The sequence below is a fragment of the Cervus canadensis genome, chromosome 26, assembly GCF_019320065.1.
Source record: "Cervus canadensis isolate Bull #8, Minnesota chromosome 26, ASM1932006v1, whole genome shotgun sequence".
NCBI classification, from domain to species: domain Eukaryota; kingdom Metazoa; phylum Chordata; class Mammalia; order Artiodactyla; family Cervidae; genus Cervus; species Cervus canadensis.
The window spans coordinates 13,203,762-13,221,202 of record NC_057411.1 but is presented as its reverse complement, the minus strand read 5'-3'; positions in this window follow the sequence as shown (position 1 = coordinate 13,221,202).

The following is a 17,441-nucleotide window of genomic DNA, read 5'->3' as shown; positions in this document are numbered from 1 at the left end:
TCTATCCCAAAGCCACATACCGTGTGAAAGATAAAGTCTATACCACAGCCACGGACCATGTGAAAGATAGAGTCTATCCCAGTGCCACGTAGCGTGTGAAAGATAAAGTCTATCCCACAGCCGCGGACCGTGTGAAAGATAAAGTCTAACCCACAGGTACGGACCGTGTGAAAGATGCAGGCTATTCCCACAGCCACGGAACGTGTGAAACATAAAGTATATTCCCACAGCCATGGACCGTGTGAAAGATAAAGTCTACTCCAACAGCCACAGACCGTGTGAAAGATAAAGTCTATCCCAGAGCCACGGAGCGTGTGAAAGATAGAGTCTATTCCCACAGCCACGGACCGTGTGAAAGATAGAGGCTATCCCACAGCCATGGACCATGTGAAAGATAGAGTCTATCCGAAAGGCATGGACCGTGTGAAAGATAAAGTCTATTCCCACAGCCATGGACCGTGTGAAAGATAGAGTCTATCCCACAGGCATGGAACATGTGAAAGATAGAGTCTATCCCACAGCCACGGACCGTGTGAAAGATAAAGTCTATCCCACAGGCACGGACCGTGTGAAAGATAAAGTCTATTCCCACAGCCACGGACCGTGTGAAACATAAAGTGTATTCCCACAGCCATGGACCGTGTGAAAAATAAAGTCTATTCCCACAGCCACGGACCGTGTGAAAGATAAAGTCTACCCTACAGCCACGGACAATGTGAAAGATAAAGTCTACCGCACAGCCACGGACATTGTTAAAGATAAAGTCCACTTCACATCCACGGGCCGTGTGAAAGATAAAGTCTACCCCACAGCCACGGACTGTATGAAAGATAAAGTCTACCATACAGCCACGGACCGTGTGAAAGATAAATTCTATCCCACAGGCACGGACCGTGTGAAAGATAAAGACTATCACACAGCCACGGACCGTGTGAAAAAGTCAATCCCACAGCCACGGACCATGTGAATGATAAAGTCTATCCCACAGGCACGGACCGTGTGAAAGCTAAAGTCTATCCCACAGGCACGGACCGTGTAAAAAAGTCTATCCTACAGGTATGGACCATGTGAAAGATAAAGTCTACCCCAAAGCCACGGACCGTGTGAAAGATAGAGTCTATCACACAGCCACGGACCGTGTGAAAGATAGAGTCTATCCCACAGCCACGGACCGTGTGAAAGATAGTGTCTATCCCACAACCACGGACCGTGTGAAAGATAGTGTCTATCCCACAACCACGGACCGTGTGAAAGATAGAGTCTACCCCACAGCCACGGACCGTGTGAAAGATAGAGTCTACCCCACAGCCATGGACCGTGTGAAAGATAGAGTCTAATCTCACAGCCACAGACCATGTGAAAGTTAGAGTCTATTCCACAGCCATGGACCGTGTGAAAGATAGAGTCCATCCCACAGGCACGGACCATGTGAAAGATAAATTCTCTCCCACAGGCACGGACCGTGTGAAAGATAAAGTCTACCCCACAGGCATGGACCATGTGAAAGATAAAGTCTACCCTGCAGCCACGAGCCGTGTGAAAGATGAAGTCTATACCACAGCCACGGACCATGTGAAAGATAAAGTCTATCCCACAGGCACGGACCGTGTGAAAGATAGTGTCTATCCCACAACCACGGACCGTGTGAAAGATAGAGTCTACCCCACAGCCACGGACCGTGTGAAAGATAGAGTCTACCCCACAGCCATGGACCGTGTGAAAGATAGAGTCTAATCTCACAGCTACGGACCATGTGAAAGTTAGAGTCTATTCCACAGCCACGGACCGTGTGAAAGATAGAGTCCATCCCACAGGCACGGACCATGTGAAAGATAAATTCTATCCCACAGGCACGGACCGTGTGAAAGATAAAGTCTACCCCACAGGCATGGACCATGTGAATGATAAAGTCTACCCTGCAGCCACGAGCCATGTGAAAGATGAAGTCTATACCACAGCCACGGACCATGTGAAAGATAAAGTCTATCCCACAGGCACAGACCGTGTGAAAGGTAAAGTCTACCCCACAGACATGGACCATGTGAAAGATAAAGTCTATTCCCAGAGCCACGGACCTTGTGAAACATAAAGTCTATTCCGTATGAAAGATAAAGTCTACTCCCACAGGCAAGGACCATGTGAAAGATAAAGTCTATCCCACAGGCACGGACCATGCGAAAGATAAAGTCTATCCCACAGCCACGGACCGTATGAAAGATAAAGTCTATCCCACAGGCACGGACCGTGTGAAAGATAAAGTCTATCCCACAGGCACGGACCATGCGAAAGATAAAGTCTATCCCACAGCCACGGACCGTATGAAAGATAAAGTCTATCCCACAGGCACGGACCGTGTGAAAGACAAAGTCTGTCCTAGAGGCACGGACCATGTGAAAGATAAAGTTTACCCCACAGCCACGGAACGTGTCAAAGATAAAGTCTATTCCACAGGCACGGACCATGTGAAAGATAAAGTCTATCCCACAGGCACGGACCATGCGAAAGGTAAAGTCTATCCCACAGCCACGGACCGTGTGAAAGATGAAGTCTATACCACAGCCACGGACTATGTGAAAGATAAAGTCTATCCCACAGGCACAGACCGTGTGAAAGATAAAGTCTACCCCACAGACATGGACCATGTGAAAGATAAAGTCTATTCCCAAGCCACGGATCTTGTGAAACATAAAGTCTATTCCCACAGCCACGGACCGTATGAAAGATAAAGTCTACTCCCACAGGCAAGGACCGTGTGAAAGATAAAGTCTACCCGACAGACATGGACCGTGTGAAAGATAAAGTCTATCCCACAGTCACAGACCGTGTGAAAAAGTCTATCCCACAGCCTCGGACCATGTGAAAGATAAAGTCTAACCCACAGGAACGGACCGTGTGAAAGATAAAGTCTATCCACAGCCACGGACCGTGTGAAAAAGTCTATCCCACAGGCATGGACCGTGTGAAAGATAAAGTCTGTCCCACAGGCATGGACCGTGTGAAAGATAAAGTCTACCCCAGAGCCACGGACCGTGTGAAAGATAAAGTCTAACCCACAGCCATGGACCGTGTGAAAGATAGAGTCTATTCCCACAGCGACAGACCATGTGCAAGATAGAGTCTATTCCACAGGCACGGACCGTGTGAAAGATAAAGTCTACCCCACAGGCACGGACCGTGTGAAAGATAAACTCTATTCTCAGAGCCAGGGACCGTGTGAAACATAAAGTCTATTCCCACAGCCACGGACCGTGTGAAAGATAAAGACTACTACCACAGCCACGGACCGTGTGACAAATAAAGTCTACCTCACAGCCACGGACCGTGTGAAAGATAAAGTCTATCCCACAGTCATGGACCGTGTGAAAGATAGAGTCTATTCCCACTGCCATGGACTGTGTCAAAGATAGAGGCTATCCCACAGCCACGGACCATGTGAAAGATAGAGTCTATCCCACAGGCATGGACCGTGTTAGAGATAAAGTCTATTCCCTCATCCACGGATCGTGTGAAAGATAGAGTCTATCACACAGGTACGGACCGTGTGAAAGTAGAGTCCATCCCACAGCCACGGACCGTGTGAAAGATAAACTCTATTCCCAGAGCCACGGACCATGTGAAAGATAAAGTCTACCGCACAGTCAAGAGCCGAGTGAAAGATAAAGTCTACCCCACAGGCACGGGACGTGTGAAGGATAAAGTCTACCTCACAGACACAGACCGTGTGAAAGATAGAGTCTATCAAACAGCCACGGACAGTGTGAAAGATAAAGTCAACCCCACGGCCACGGACCGTGAGTCAGATAAAGTCTACTCCACAGACACGGACCGTGTGAAGGATAAAGTCTATCAAACACCCCGGACCATGTGAAAGATAAAGGTTACCCCACAGCCATGGACCGTGTGAAAGATAAAGTCTACCCCACAGGCACGGGCCATGTGAAAGATAAAGTCTATCCCACAGACACGGACCGTGTGAAAGATAAAGTCTTTCCCACAGCACCGGACCGTGTGAAAGATGAAGTCTATCCCACAGGCACGGACCGTGTGAAAGATAAAGTCTATCCCACAGGCACGGACCGTGTGAAAAAGTCTATCCCACAGGAATGAACCATGTGAAAGATAAAGTCTATCCCACAGCCACGGACCGTGTGAAAGATAAAGTATATCCCAGTGCCACGTAGCGTGTGAAAGATAAAGTCTATCCCACAGTCGCGGACCGTGTGAAAGATAAAGTCTAACCCACAGGTACGGACCGTGTGAAAGATGCAGGCTATTCCCACAGCCACGGAACGTGTGAAACATAAAGTCTATTCCGACAGCCATGGACCGTGTGAAAGATAAAGTCTACTCCAACAGCCACGGACCGTGTGAAAGATAAAGTCTATCCCAGAGCCACGGAGGGTGTGAAAGATAGAGTCTATTCCCACAGCCACGGACCGTGTGAAAAATAAAGTCTATTCCCACAGCCAAAGACCGTGTTAAAGATAAAGTCTATCCGACAGCCATGGACCGTGTGAAAGATAAAGTCTATTCCCACAGCCATGGACAGTGTGAAAGATAGAGTCTATCCCACAGGCACGGACCATGTGAAAGATAGAGTCTATCCCACAGCCACGAACCGTGTGAAAGATAGAGTCTATCCCACAGGCACGGACTGTGTGAAAGATAAAGTCTATTCCCACAGCCACGGACCGTGTGAAACATAAAGTGTATTCCCACAGCCACGGACCGTGTGAAAAATAAAGTCTATTCCCACAGCCACGGACCGTGTGAAAGATAAAGTCTACCCTACAGCCACGGACAATGTGAAAGACAAAGTCTACCGCACAGCCACGGACATTGTTAAAGATAAAGTCCACTTCACATCCACGGGCCGTGTGAAAGATAAAGTCTACCCTACAGCCACGGGCCGTGTGAAAGATAAAGTCTACACAAAGCCACGGACCGTGTGAAAGATAAAGTCTACCCCACAGCCACGGACTGTATGAAAGATAAAGTCTACCATACAGCCACGGACCGTGTGAAAGACAAATTCTATCCCACAGGCACGGACCGTGTGAAAGATAAAGTCTATCACACAGCCACGGACCGTGTGAAAAAGTCAATCCCACAGCCACGGACCATGTGAATGTTAAAGTCTATCCCACAGGCACGGACCGTGTGAAAGCTAAAGTCTATCCCACAGGCACGGACCGTGTGAAAAAGTCTATCCTACATTTATGGACCATGTGAAAGATAAAGTCTACCCCAAAGCCACGGACCGTGTGAAAGATAAAGTCTATCACACAGCCACGGACCATGTGAAAGATAGAGTCTATCCCACAGCCACGACCGCGTGAAAGATAGATTCTACCCCACAGCCACGGACCGTGTGAAAGATAGAGTCTACCCCACAGCCACGGACCGTGTGAAAGATAGAGTCTACCCCACAGCCATGGACCGTGTGAAAGATAGAGTCTAATCTCACAGCCACGGACCATGTGAAAGTTAGAGTCTATTCCACAGTCACGGACCGTGTGAAAGAGAGTCCATCCCACAGGCACGGACCATGTGAAAGATAAATTCTATCCCACAGGCACGGACCGTGTGAAAGATAAAGTCTACCCCACAGGCATGGACCATGTGAAAGATAAAGTCTACCCTGCAGCCACGAGCCATGTGAAAGATGAAGTCTATACCACAGCCACGGACCAGGTGAAAGATAAAGTCTATCCCACAGGCACAGACCGTGTGAAAGGTAAAGTCTACCCCACAGACATGGACCATGTGAAAGATAAAGTCTATTCCCAGAGCCACAGACCTTGTGAAACATAAAGTCTATTCCGTATGAAAGATAAAGTCTACTCCCACAGGCAAGGACCGTGTGAAAGATAAAGTCTGTCCTAGAGGCACGGACCATGTGAAAGATAAAGTTTACCCCACAGCCACGGAACGTGTCAAAGATAAAGTCTATCCCACAGGCACGGACCATGTGAAAGATAAAGTCTATCCCACAGGCACGGACCATGCGAAAGATAAAGTCTATCCCACAGCCACGGACCGTATGAAAGATAAAGTCTATCCAACAGGCACGGACCGTGTAAAAGACAAAGTCTGTCCTAGAGGCACGGACCATGTGAAAGATAAAGTTTACCCCACAGCCACGGAACGTGTCAAAGATAAAGTCTATCCCACAGGCACGGACCATGTGAAAGATAAAGTCTATCCCACAGGCACGGACCGTGTGAAAGATAAAGTCTATCCCAAAGGCACGGACCGTGTGAAAAAGTCTATCCCACAGGAATGGACCATGTGAAAGATAAAGTCTACCCCAAAGCCACGGACCGTGTGAAAGATAAAGTCTATCCCACAGCCACGGACCGTGTGAAAGACAAAGTCTATCCCAGTGCCACGTAGCGTGTGAAAGATAAAGTCTATCCCACAGCCGCGGACCGTGTGAAAGATACAGTCTACCCCACAGGTACGGACCGTGTGAAAGATGCAGGCTATTCCCACCGCCACGGAACGTGTGAAACATAAAGTCTATTCCGACAGCCATGGACCGTGTGAAAAATAAAGTCTATTCCCACAGCCACGGACCGTGTGAAAGATAAAGTCTACCCTACAGCCACGGACAATGTGAAAGATACAGTCTACCGCACAGCCACGGACATTGTTAAAGATAAAGTCCACTTCACAGCCACAGGCCGTGTGAAAGATAAAGTCTACCCCACAGCCACGGGCCGTGTGAAAGATAAAGTCTACACAAAGCCACGGACCGTGTGAAAGATAAAGTCTACCCCACAGCCACGGACTGTATGAAAGATAAAGTCTACCATACAGCCACGGACCGTGTGAAAAAGTCAATCCCACAGCCACGGACCGTGTGAAAGCTAAAGTCTATCCCACAGGCACGGACCGTGTGAAAAAGTCTATCCTACAGGTATGGACCATGTGAAAGATAAAGTCTACCCCAAAGCCACGGACCGTGTGAAAGATAGAATCTATCCCACAGGCACGGACCGTGTGAAAAAGTCTATCCTACAGGTATGGACCATGTGAAAGATAAAGTCTACCCCAAAGCCACGGACCTTGTGAAAGATAGAGTCTATCACACAGCCACGGACCGTGTGAAAGATAGAGTCTACCCCACAGCCATGGACCATGTGAAAGATGGAGTCTAATCTCACAGCCACGGACCATGTGAAAGTTAGAGTCTATTCCACAGCCACGGACCGTGTGAAAGATAGAGTCCATCCCACAGGCACGGACCGTGTGAAAGATAAATTCTATCCCACAGGCACGGACCGTGTGAAAGATAAAGTCTACCCCACAGGCATGGACCATGTGAAAGATAAAGTCTACCCTGCAGCCACGAGCCGTGTGAAAGATGAAGTCTATACCACAGCCACGGACCAGGTGAAAGATAAAGTCTATCCCACAGGCACAGACCGTGTGAAAGGTAAAGTCTACCCCACAGACATGGACCATGTGAAAGATAAAGTCTATTCCCAGAGCCACGGACCTTGTGAAACATAAAGTCTATTCCCACAGCCACGGACCGTATGAAAGATAAAGTCTACTCCCACAGGCAAGGACCGTGTGAAAGATAAAGTCTACCCCACAGACATGGACCGTGTGAAAGATAAGTCTATCCCACAGCGAGGGACCGTGTGAAAGATAAAGTCTATCCCACAGGCACGGACCGTGTGAAAGATATAGTCTATTCCCACAGCCACGGACCGTGTGAAAGATAAAGTCTATCCCACAGCCACGGACCATGTGAAATATACAGTCTATCTCACAGGCACATACCGTGTGAAAGATAAAGTCTATCCCACAGACACAGACAGTGTGAAAGATAAAGTCTATCCCACAGTCACGGACCGTGTGAAAAAGTCTATCCCACAGCCACGACCGTGTGAAAGAAAAAGTCTAACCCACAGGAACGAACCGTGTGAAAGATAAAGTCTATCCACAGCCACGGACCGTGTGAAAAAGTCCATCCCACAGTCATGGACCGTGTGAAAGATAAAGTCTGTCCCACAGGCATGGACCGTGTGAAAGATAAAGTCTACCCCACAGCCACGGACCGTGTGAAAGATAAAGTCTAACCCACAGCCATGGACCGTGTCAAAGATAGAGTCTATTCCTACAGCGACAGACAATGTGCAAGATAGAGTCTATCCCACAGGCACGGACCGTGTGAAAGATAAAGTCTACCCCACAGACACGGACCGTGTGAAAGATAAAGTCTATTTCCAGAGCCACGGACCGTGTGAAACATAAAGTCTATTCCCACAGCCACGGACCGTGTGAAAGATAAAGTCTACTACCACAGCCACGGACCGTGTGACAAATAAAGTCTACCTCACAGCCACGGACTGTGTGAAAGATAAAGTCTATCCCACAGCCATGGACCGTGTGCAAGATAAAGTCTACCCCACAGCCACGGACCGTGTGAAAGATAAAGTCTATCCCACAGGCACGGACCGTGTGAAAGATAGAGTCTGTTCCCATAGCCATGGACCATGTGAAAGATAAAGTCTACCCCACAGCCACGGACCGTGTGAAAGATAAAATCTATCCCAAAGCCACATACCGTGTGAAAGATAAAATCTATCTCAAAGCCACATACCGTGTGAAAGATAAAGTCTACCCCACAGCCACAGATCATGTGATATATAAAGTCTACCCAACAGCCATGGACCGTGTGAAAGATAGGCTATCCCACAGCCACGGACCGTGTGAAAGATAGAGTCTATCCCACAGGCACGGACCATGTGAAAGATAAAGTCTACCCCAAAGAACGGACCGTGTGAAAGATAAAGTCTATCCCACAGCCACGGACCGTGTGAAAGATAAAGTCTATCCCAGTGCCACGTAGCGTGTGAAAGATAAAGTCTATCCCACAGCCGCGGACCGTGTGAAAGATAAAGTCTACACCACAGGTACGGACCGTGTGAAAGATGCAGGCTATTCCCACCGCCACGGAACGTGTGAATCATAAAGTCTATTCCGACAGCCATGGACCGTTAGAAAGATAAAGTCTACTCCAACAGCCACGGACCGTGTGAAAGATAAAGTCTATCCCAGAGCCACGGAGCGTGTGAAAGATAGAGTCTATTCCCACAGCCACGGACCGTGTGAAAGATAGAGGCTATCCCACAGCCACGAACCATGTGAAAGATAGTGTCTATCCGACAGGCATGGACCGTGTGAAAGATAAAGTCTATTCCCACAGCCATGGACCGTGTGAAAGATAGAGTCTCTCCCACAGGCATGGACCATGTGAAAGATAGAGTCTATCCCACAGCCACGGACCGTGTGAAAGATAAAGTCTATCCCACAGGCACGGACCGTGTGAAAGATAAAGTCTATTCCCACAGCCACGGACCGTGTGAAACATAAAGTGTATTCCCACAGCCACGGACCGTGTGAAAAGTAAAGTCTATTCCCACAGCCAAAGACCGTGTGAAAGATAAAGTCTACCCTACAGCCACGGACAATGTGAAAGATAAAGTCTACCGCACAGCCACGGACGTTGTTAAAGATAAAGTCCACTTCACAGCCACGGGCCGTGTGAAATATAAAGTCTACACCACAGCCACGGGCCGTGTGAAAGATAAAGTCTACACAAAGCCACGGACCTTGTGAAAGAGAAAGTCTACCCACAGCCACGCACCGTGTGAAAGATAAAGTCTACCCGACAGCCACGGACCGTGAGTCAGATAAAGTCTTCCCCACAGACACGGACCGTGTGAAAGATAAAGTCTATCAAACACTCCGGACCATGTGAAAGATAAAGGTTACCCCCCAGCCACGGACCGTGTGAAAGATAAACACTACCCCACAGCCACGGACCGTGTGAAAGATAAAGTCTACCCCACAGCCATGGACCGTGTGAAAGATAGAGTCTATCCCACAGCCACGGACCATGTAAACGATGAAATCTATCCCACAGCCTCGGACCGTGTGAAACATAAAGTCTATTCCCACAGCCATGGACCGTGTGAAAGAAAAACTCTATTACCTAGCAACGTACCGTGTGAAAGATAAAGTCTACCCCACAGCCACGGATCGTGTGAAAGATAAAATCTATCCCACAGGCACGGACCGTGTGAAAGATAAAGTCTATTCCACAGCAACGGTCCGTGTGAAAAAGTCTATCCCACAGCCACGGACCGTGTGAAACATAAAGTCTATCCCACAGGCACGGACCGAGTGAAAGATAAAGTCTATCCCACAGGCACGGACCGTGTGAAAAAGTCTATCTCTCAGGCGTGGACCGTGTGAAAGATAAAGTCTACCCCACAGGCACGGAACGTGTGAAAGATAAAGTCAACCCCACAGCCATGGGCCGTGTGAAAGATAAAGTCTACCCCGCAGCCACGGGCCATGTGAAAGACAAAGTCTATCCCATAGGCACGGACCGTGTGAAAGATAAAGTCTATCCCACAGGAACGGGCCTTATGAAAGATAAAGTCTACCCCACAGCCACTTGCCGTGTGAAAGATAAAGTCTACGCCATGGGCACGGGCCGTGTGAAAGATAAAGTCTACCCCACTGCCACGGGCCGTGTGAAGGATAAAGTCTACCCCCGAGCCATGGACCTTGTGAAAGATAAAGTCAATCCCACAGCCACGGACCGTGTGAAAGATAAAGTCTATCCCACAGCCAAGGACCGTGTGAAAGATAAAGTCTATCCCACAGGCACGGACCATGTGAAAAAGTCTATCCCACAGCCACGGACCGTGTGAAAGATAAATCTATCCCACAGGCATGGACCGTGTGAAAGATAAAGTATATCCCACAGCCACGGACTGTGTGAAAAAGTCTATCCCACTGCCACGGACCGTGTGAAAGATAAAGTCAACCCAAAAGCCACGGACCGTGAGTCAGATAAAGTCTTCCCCACAGACACGGACCGTGTGAAAGATAAAGTCTATCAAACACCCCGGACCATGTGAAAGATAAAGGTTACCCCACAGCCACGGACCGTGTGAAACATAAAGTCTAACCCACAGGCACGGGCCATGTGAAAGATAAAGTCTATCCCACAGACACGGACCGTGTGAAAGATAAAGTCTGCCCCACAGCAACGGACCGTGTGAAAGATGAAGTCTATCCCACAGGCACGGACCGTGTGAAAGATAAAGTCTATCCCACAGGCACGGACCGTGTGAAAAAGTCTATCCCACAGGCATGGATCATGTGAAAGATAAAGTCTGCCCCACAGCCACGGACCGTGTGAAAGATAAAGTCTATCCCAGTGCCACGTAGCGTGTGAAAGATAAAGTCTATCCCACAGCCGCGGACCGTGTGAAAGATAAAGTCTACACCACAGGCACGGGCCGTGTGAAGGATAAAGTGTACCCCACAGACACAGACCGTGTGAAAGATAGAGTCTATCAAACAGCCACGGACCATGTGAAAGATAAAGTCTACCCCACAGCCACGGACCGTGTGAAAGAGAAAGACTATCCCAAAGGCACGGACCGTGTGAAAGATAAAGTCTATTCCACAGGCACGGATCGTGTGAAAGATAAAGTCTATCTCACAGCCACGGACCATGTGAAAGATAAAGTCTATCCCACAGGAACGGACCGTGTGAAAAAGTCTATCCCACAGCCACGGACCATGTGAAAGATAAAGTCTATCCCACAGGAATGGACCGTGTGAAAGATAAAGTATATCCCTCAGCCACGGACTGTGTGAAAAAGTCTATCCCACTGCCACGGACCGTGTGAAAGATAAAGTCTATTCCACAGGCACGGACCGCGTGAAAGATAAAGAGTATCCCACAGGCACGGACCGTGTGAAAGATAAAGTCTATCCCACAGGCACAGACCATGTGAAAGATAAAGTCTATCCCACAGCCACGGACCGTGTGAAAGATAAAGTCTATCCCACAGGCACGGACCGTGTGAAAGATACAGTTTATCGCACAGCCACGGACCGTGTGAAAGATAAAGTCTACCCCGCAGCCACGGACCGTGTGAAAGATAAAGTCTACCCCACAGCAAGGGACCGTGTGAAAAATACAGTCTATTCCCACAGCCACTGACCATGTGCAAGATAGAGTCTATCCCACAGCCACGGACAGTGTGAAAGATAAAGTCAACCCCACAGCCACGGACCGTGAGTCAGATAAAGTCTACTCCACAGGCACGAACCGTGTGAAGGATAAAGTCTATCAAACAGCCAAGGACCGTGTGAAAGATAAAGTCTACCCCACAGCCACGGACCGTGTGAAAGATAAAGTCTACCCCACAGCCACGGACCGTGTGAAAGATAAAGTCTATCCCACAGGCATGGACCATGAGAAAGATAAAGTCAACCCAACAGCCACGGACTGTGAGTCAGATAAAGTCTTCCCCATAGACTCGGACCGTGTGAAAGATAAAGTCTATCAAACACCCCGGACCATGTGAAAGATAAAGGTTACCCCACAGCCACGGAACGTGTGAAAGATAAAGTCTACCCCACAGGCACGGGCCGTGTGAAAGATAAAGTCTATCCAACAGACACGGACCGTGTGAAATATAAAGTCTGCCCCACAGCAACGGACCGTGTGAAAGGTGAAGTCTATCCCACAGGCACGGACCGTGTGAAAGATTAAGTCTATCCCACAGGCACGGACCGTGTGAAAGATAAAGTCTATCCCACAGGCACGGACCGTGTGAAAGATAGAGTCTAACCCACAGGCACGGACCGTGGGAAAAAGTCTATCCCACAGGCACGGACCGTGTGAAAGATAATGTCAATCCCACAGGCACGGATTGTGTGAAAGATAAAGTATACCCCACAGCCACGGACCGTGTGAAAGATAAACTCTATCCCACAGGCACGGACCCCGTGAAAGATAGAGTCTATTCCCACAGCCATGGACCGTGTGAGAGATAAAGTCTAACCCACAGCCACGGACTGTGTGAAAGATAAAGTCTACCCAACATCCACGGACCGTGTGAAAGATAATGTCTACCCCACAGGCACGGACCGTGTGAAAGATGAAGTCTACCCCACAGCCACGGGCCGTGTGAAAGATAAAGTCTACCCCACAGCCACGGACCGTGTGAAAGATAAAGACTATTCCCACAGCCACCGACCGTGTGAAACATAAAGTATATGCCCACAGGAACGGACCGTGTGAAAAATAAAGTCTATTCCCACAACCATGGACCGTGTGAAAGATAAAGTCTACCCCACAGCCATGGACCGTGTGAAAGATAAAGTCTACCGCACAGCCACTGACCGAGTTAAAGATAAAGTCCACTTCACAGCCACGGGCCGTGTGAAAGATAAAGTCTACCCCACAGGCACGGGCCGTGTGAAAGATAAAGTCGACACAAAGCCACGGACCTTGTGAAAGTTTAAGTCTACCACAACCACGGACCGTGTGAAACATAAAGTCTACCCCACAGCCAAGGACCGTGTGAAAGATAAAGTCTACCCCACAGCCACGGGCCGTGTGAAAGATAAAGTCTACCCCACAGGCACGGGCCGTGTGAAAGATAAAGTCTACCCCACAGACACGGACCATGTGAAAGATAACGTCTACCCCACAGCCACGGGCCATGTGAAAAATAAAGTCTATCCCACAGCCACGGACCGTGTGAAAGATAAAGTCTACCCCACAGCCACGGACCGTGTGACAGATAGAGTCTATCCCACAGGCACGGACCGTGTGAAAGATAGAGTCTATTCCCACAGCCACGGGTCGTGTGAAAGATAAAGTCTATCCCATAGCCCCGGACCGTGTGAAAGATAAAGTCTATCCCACAGCCACGGACCGTGTGAAAGATAAAGTCTATCCCACAGCCACGGACCGTGTGAAAGATAAAGTCTACCCCATAGCCACGGACCGTGTGACAGATAGAGTCTATCCCACAGGCACGGACCGTGTGAAAGATAGAGTCTATTCCCACAGCCACGGACCGTGTGAAAAATGAAGTCTATCCCACAGGCACGGACCGTGTGAAAAAGTCTATCTCACAGGCATGGACCATGTGAAAGACAAAGTCTACCCCAAAGCCACGGACGTGTGAAAGACAAAGTCTATCCCACAGCCACGGACCGTGTGATAGATAAAGTCTATCCCAGAGCCACGGAGCGTGTGAAAGATAAAGTCTATCCGACAGCCACGGACCGTGTGAAAGATAAAGTGTACCCCACAGGCACGGACCGTGTGAAAGATACAGGCTATTCCCACAGCAACGGACTGTGTGAAACATAAAGTCTACTCCCACAGCCATGGACCGTGTGAAAGATAAAGTCTACTCCAACAGCCCCGGACCGTGTGAAACATAAAGTCTATCCCTCCGTGCCTGTGGGATAGAGTTTATCTTTCACATGGTCCGTGGCTCTGGTATAGACTTTATCTTTCACACGGTAAGTGGCTGTGTGATAGACTTTTTCACACGGTCCGTGCCTGTGGGATAAACTTTATCTTTCACACGGTCCGTGGCTGTAGGGTAGACTTTATCTTTCATACGGTCCGTGGCTGGGGGAATAGATTTTACGTTTCACATGGTCCGTGGATGTGGAGTAGACTTTATCTTTCACACGGTCCGTGGCTGTGGGATTGACTTTTTCACACGGTCCGTGGCTGTGGGATAGACTTTATCTTTCACACGGTTCGTGGCTGTGGGATAGAGTTTATCTTTCACACGGTCCGTGGCTGTGGGATACACTTTACTTTTCACACGGTCCGTGGCTGTGTGATAGACTTTATCTTTCACACGGTCCGGGGCTGTGGGGTAGACTTTATCTTTCACACGGTCCGTGGCTGTGGGATACACTTTGTCTTTCACACGGTCCGTGGCTGTGGGTAAGACTTTGTCTTTCACACGGTCCGTGCTTGTGGGATAGACTTTATCTTTCACACGGTCCGTGGCTGTGGGATAGACTTTATCTTTCACACGGTCCGTGGCTTTGGGGTAGACTTTATCTTTCACATGGTCCATGCCTGTGGGATAGACTTTTTCACACGCTCCGTGCCTCTGGGATAGACTTTATCTTTCACACGGTCCGTGCCTGTGGGATAGACTTCACCTTTCACACGGTCCGTTGCTGTGGGGCAGACTTTATATTTCACACGGCCCGTGCCTGTGGGGTAGACTTTATCTTTCACACGTTCCGTGGCTGTGGGGTAACCTTTATCTTTCACATGGTCCGGGGTGTTTGATAGACTTTATCTTTCACACGGTCCGAGTCTATGGGGAAGACTTTATCTGACTCACAGTCCGTGGCTGTGGGGTTGACTTTATCTTTCTCATGGTCCATGCCTGTGGGATAGACTTTATCTTTCACACGGTCCGTGGCTGTGGGGTAGACTTTATCTTTCACATGGTCCGTGGCTGTGGGGTAAACTTTATCTTTCACACGGTCCTTGGCTGTTTGATAGACTTTATCCTTCACACGGTCCGTGTCTGAAGAGTAGACTTTATCTGACTCACGGTCCGTGGCTGTGGGTTTGACTTTATCTTTCACACTGTCCGTGGCTGTGGGATAGACTCTATCTTGCACATGGTCAGTGGCTGTGGGAATAGACTGTATTTTTCACACGGTCCCTTGCTGTGGGGTAGACTTTATCTTTCACACGGTCCGTGGCTGCGGGGTAGACTTTCTCTTTCACACGGTCCGTGGCTGTGCGATAGACTGTATCTTTCACACGGTCCGTGCCTGTGGGATAGACTTTATCTTTCACAAGGTCCGTGGCTGTGGGATAGACTTTATCTTTCACATGGTCTGTGCCTGTGGGATAGACTTTATCTTTCACACGGTCCGTGCCTGTGGGATAGACTTTATCTTTCACGCGGTCCGTGCCTGTGGAATAGACTTTATCTTTCACACGGTCCATGGCAGTGGGATAGACTTTTTCACACAGTCCGTGGCTGAGGGATATACTTTATCTTTCACACGGTCCATTCCTGTGGGATAGACTTTATCTTTCACATGGTCCGTGGCTGTGGGATAGACTTTTTCACACGGTCCGTGCCTGTGGGATAGACTTTATCTTTCACACGGTCCGTGGCTGTGAGATAGACTTAATCTTTCACATGATCCGTGCCTGTGGAATAGACTTTATCTTTCACACGGTCCGTGCCTTTGGGATAGTCTTTCTCTTTCACACGGTCCGTGGCTGTATGGTAGACTTTATCTTTCACATGGTCCGTGGCTGTTTGATAGACTCTATCTTTCACACGGTCTGTGTCTGTGGGGTACACTTTATCCTTCACACGGCCCGTGCCTGTGGTGTAGACTTTATCTTTCACTCAGCCCTTGGCTGTGCGGTAGACTTTATCTTTCACATGGTCCGTGGCTCTGGGAATAGAGTTTATCTTTCACACGGTCCGTGGCTCTGGGATGGACTCTATCTTTCACACGGTCCGTGCGTGTGGGATAGACTCTATCTTTCACACGATCCGTGGATGAGGGAATAGACTTTATCTCTAACACGGTCCATGCCTGTGGGATAGACTCTATATTTCACATGGTCCGTGGCTGTGGGATAGCCTCTATCTGTCACACAGTCCGTGGCTGTGGGAATAGACTCTATCTCTAACACGGCCCATGCCTGTGGGATAGACTCTATCTTTCACATGGTCCGTGGCTGTGGGATAGCCTTATCTTTCACACAGTCCGTGGCTGTGGGAATAGACTCTATCTTTCACACGGTCCATGGCTGTGGGATCGACTTTATCTTTCACACGGTCCATGGCTGTGGGATAGACTTTATCTTTCACACAGTCCGTGGCTGTGAGGTAGACTTTATTTGTCACACGGTCCGTGGCTGTGGTAGTAGACTTTATCTTTCACAAGGTCCGTGGCTGTGGGAATAGACTTTATGTTTCACACGGTCCGTGGCTCTGGGAATAGACTTTATCTTTCACACGGTCCGTGCCTGTGGGGTAGAGTTTAACTTTCACACGGTCCGTGCTTGTGGGATAGACTCTATCTTGCACATTTTCTGTTGCTGTGGGAATAGACTCTATCTCTCACACGGTCCATGGCTGTGGGTTAGACTTTATCTTTCACACGGTCCGTGGCTGTGGGGTAGACTTTATCTTTCACACGGTCCATGCCTGTGGGACAGACTTTATCTTTCACACGGTCCATGCCGGTGGGATAGAGACTTTTTCACACGGTCCGTGACTGTGGGATAGACTTTATCTTTCACACTGTCTGTGTCTGTGGGATAGACTTTATCTTTCACACGGTACGTGGCTGTGGGGTAGGCTGTATCTTTCACATGGTCCGTGGCTGTGGGATAGACTATATCTTTCACACGGTCCGTGGCTGTGGGAATAGACTATATCTTTCACACGGTCCTTGCCTGTGGGATAGACTTTATCTTTCACACGGTCCCTCGCTGTGGGATAGACTTTATTTTTCCCACGGTCCATGTCTGTGGGGTAGACTTTATCTTTCACACGGTCCTTGCCTGTGGGAGTAGACTT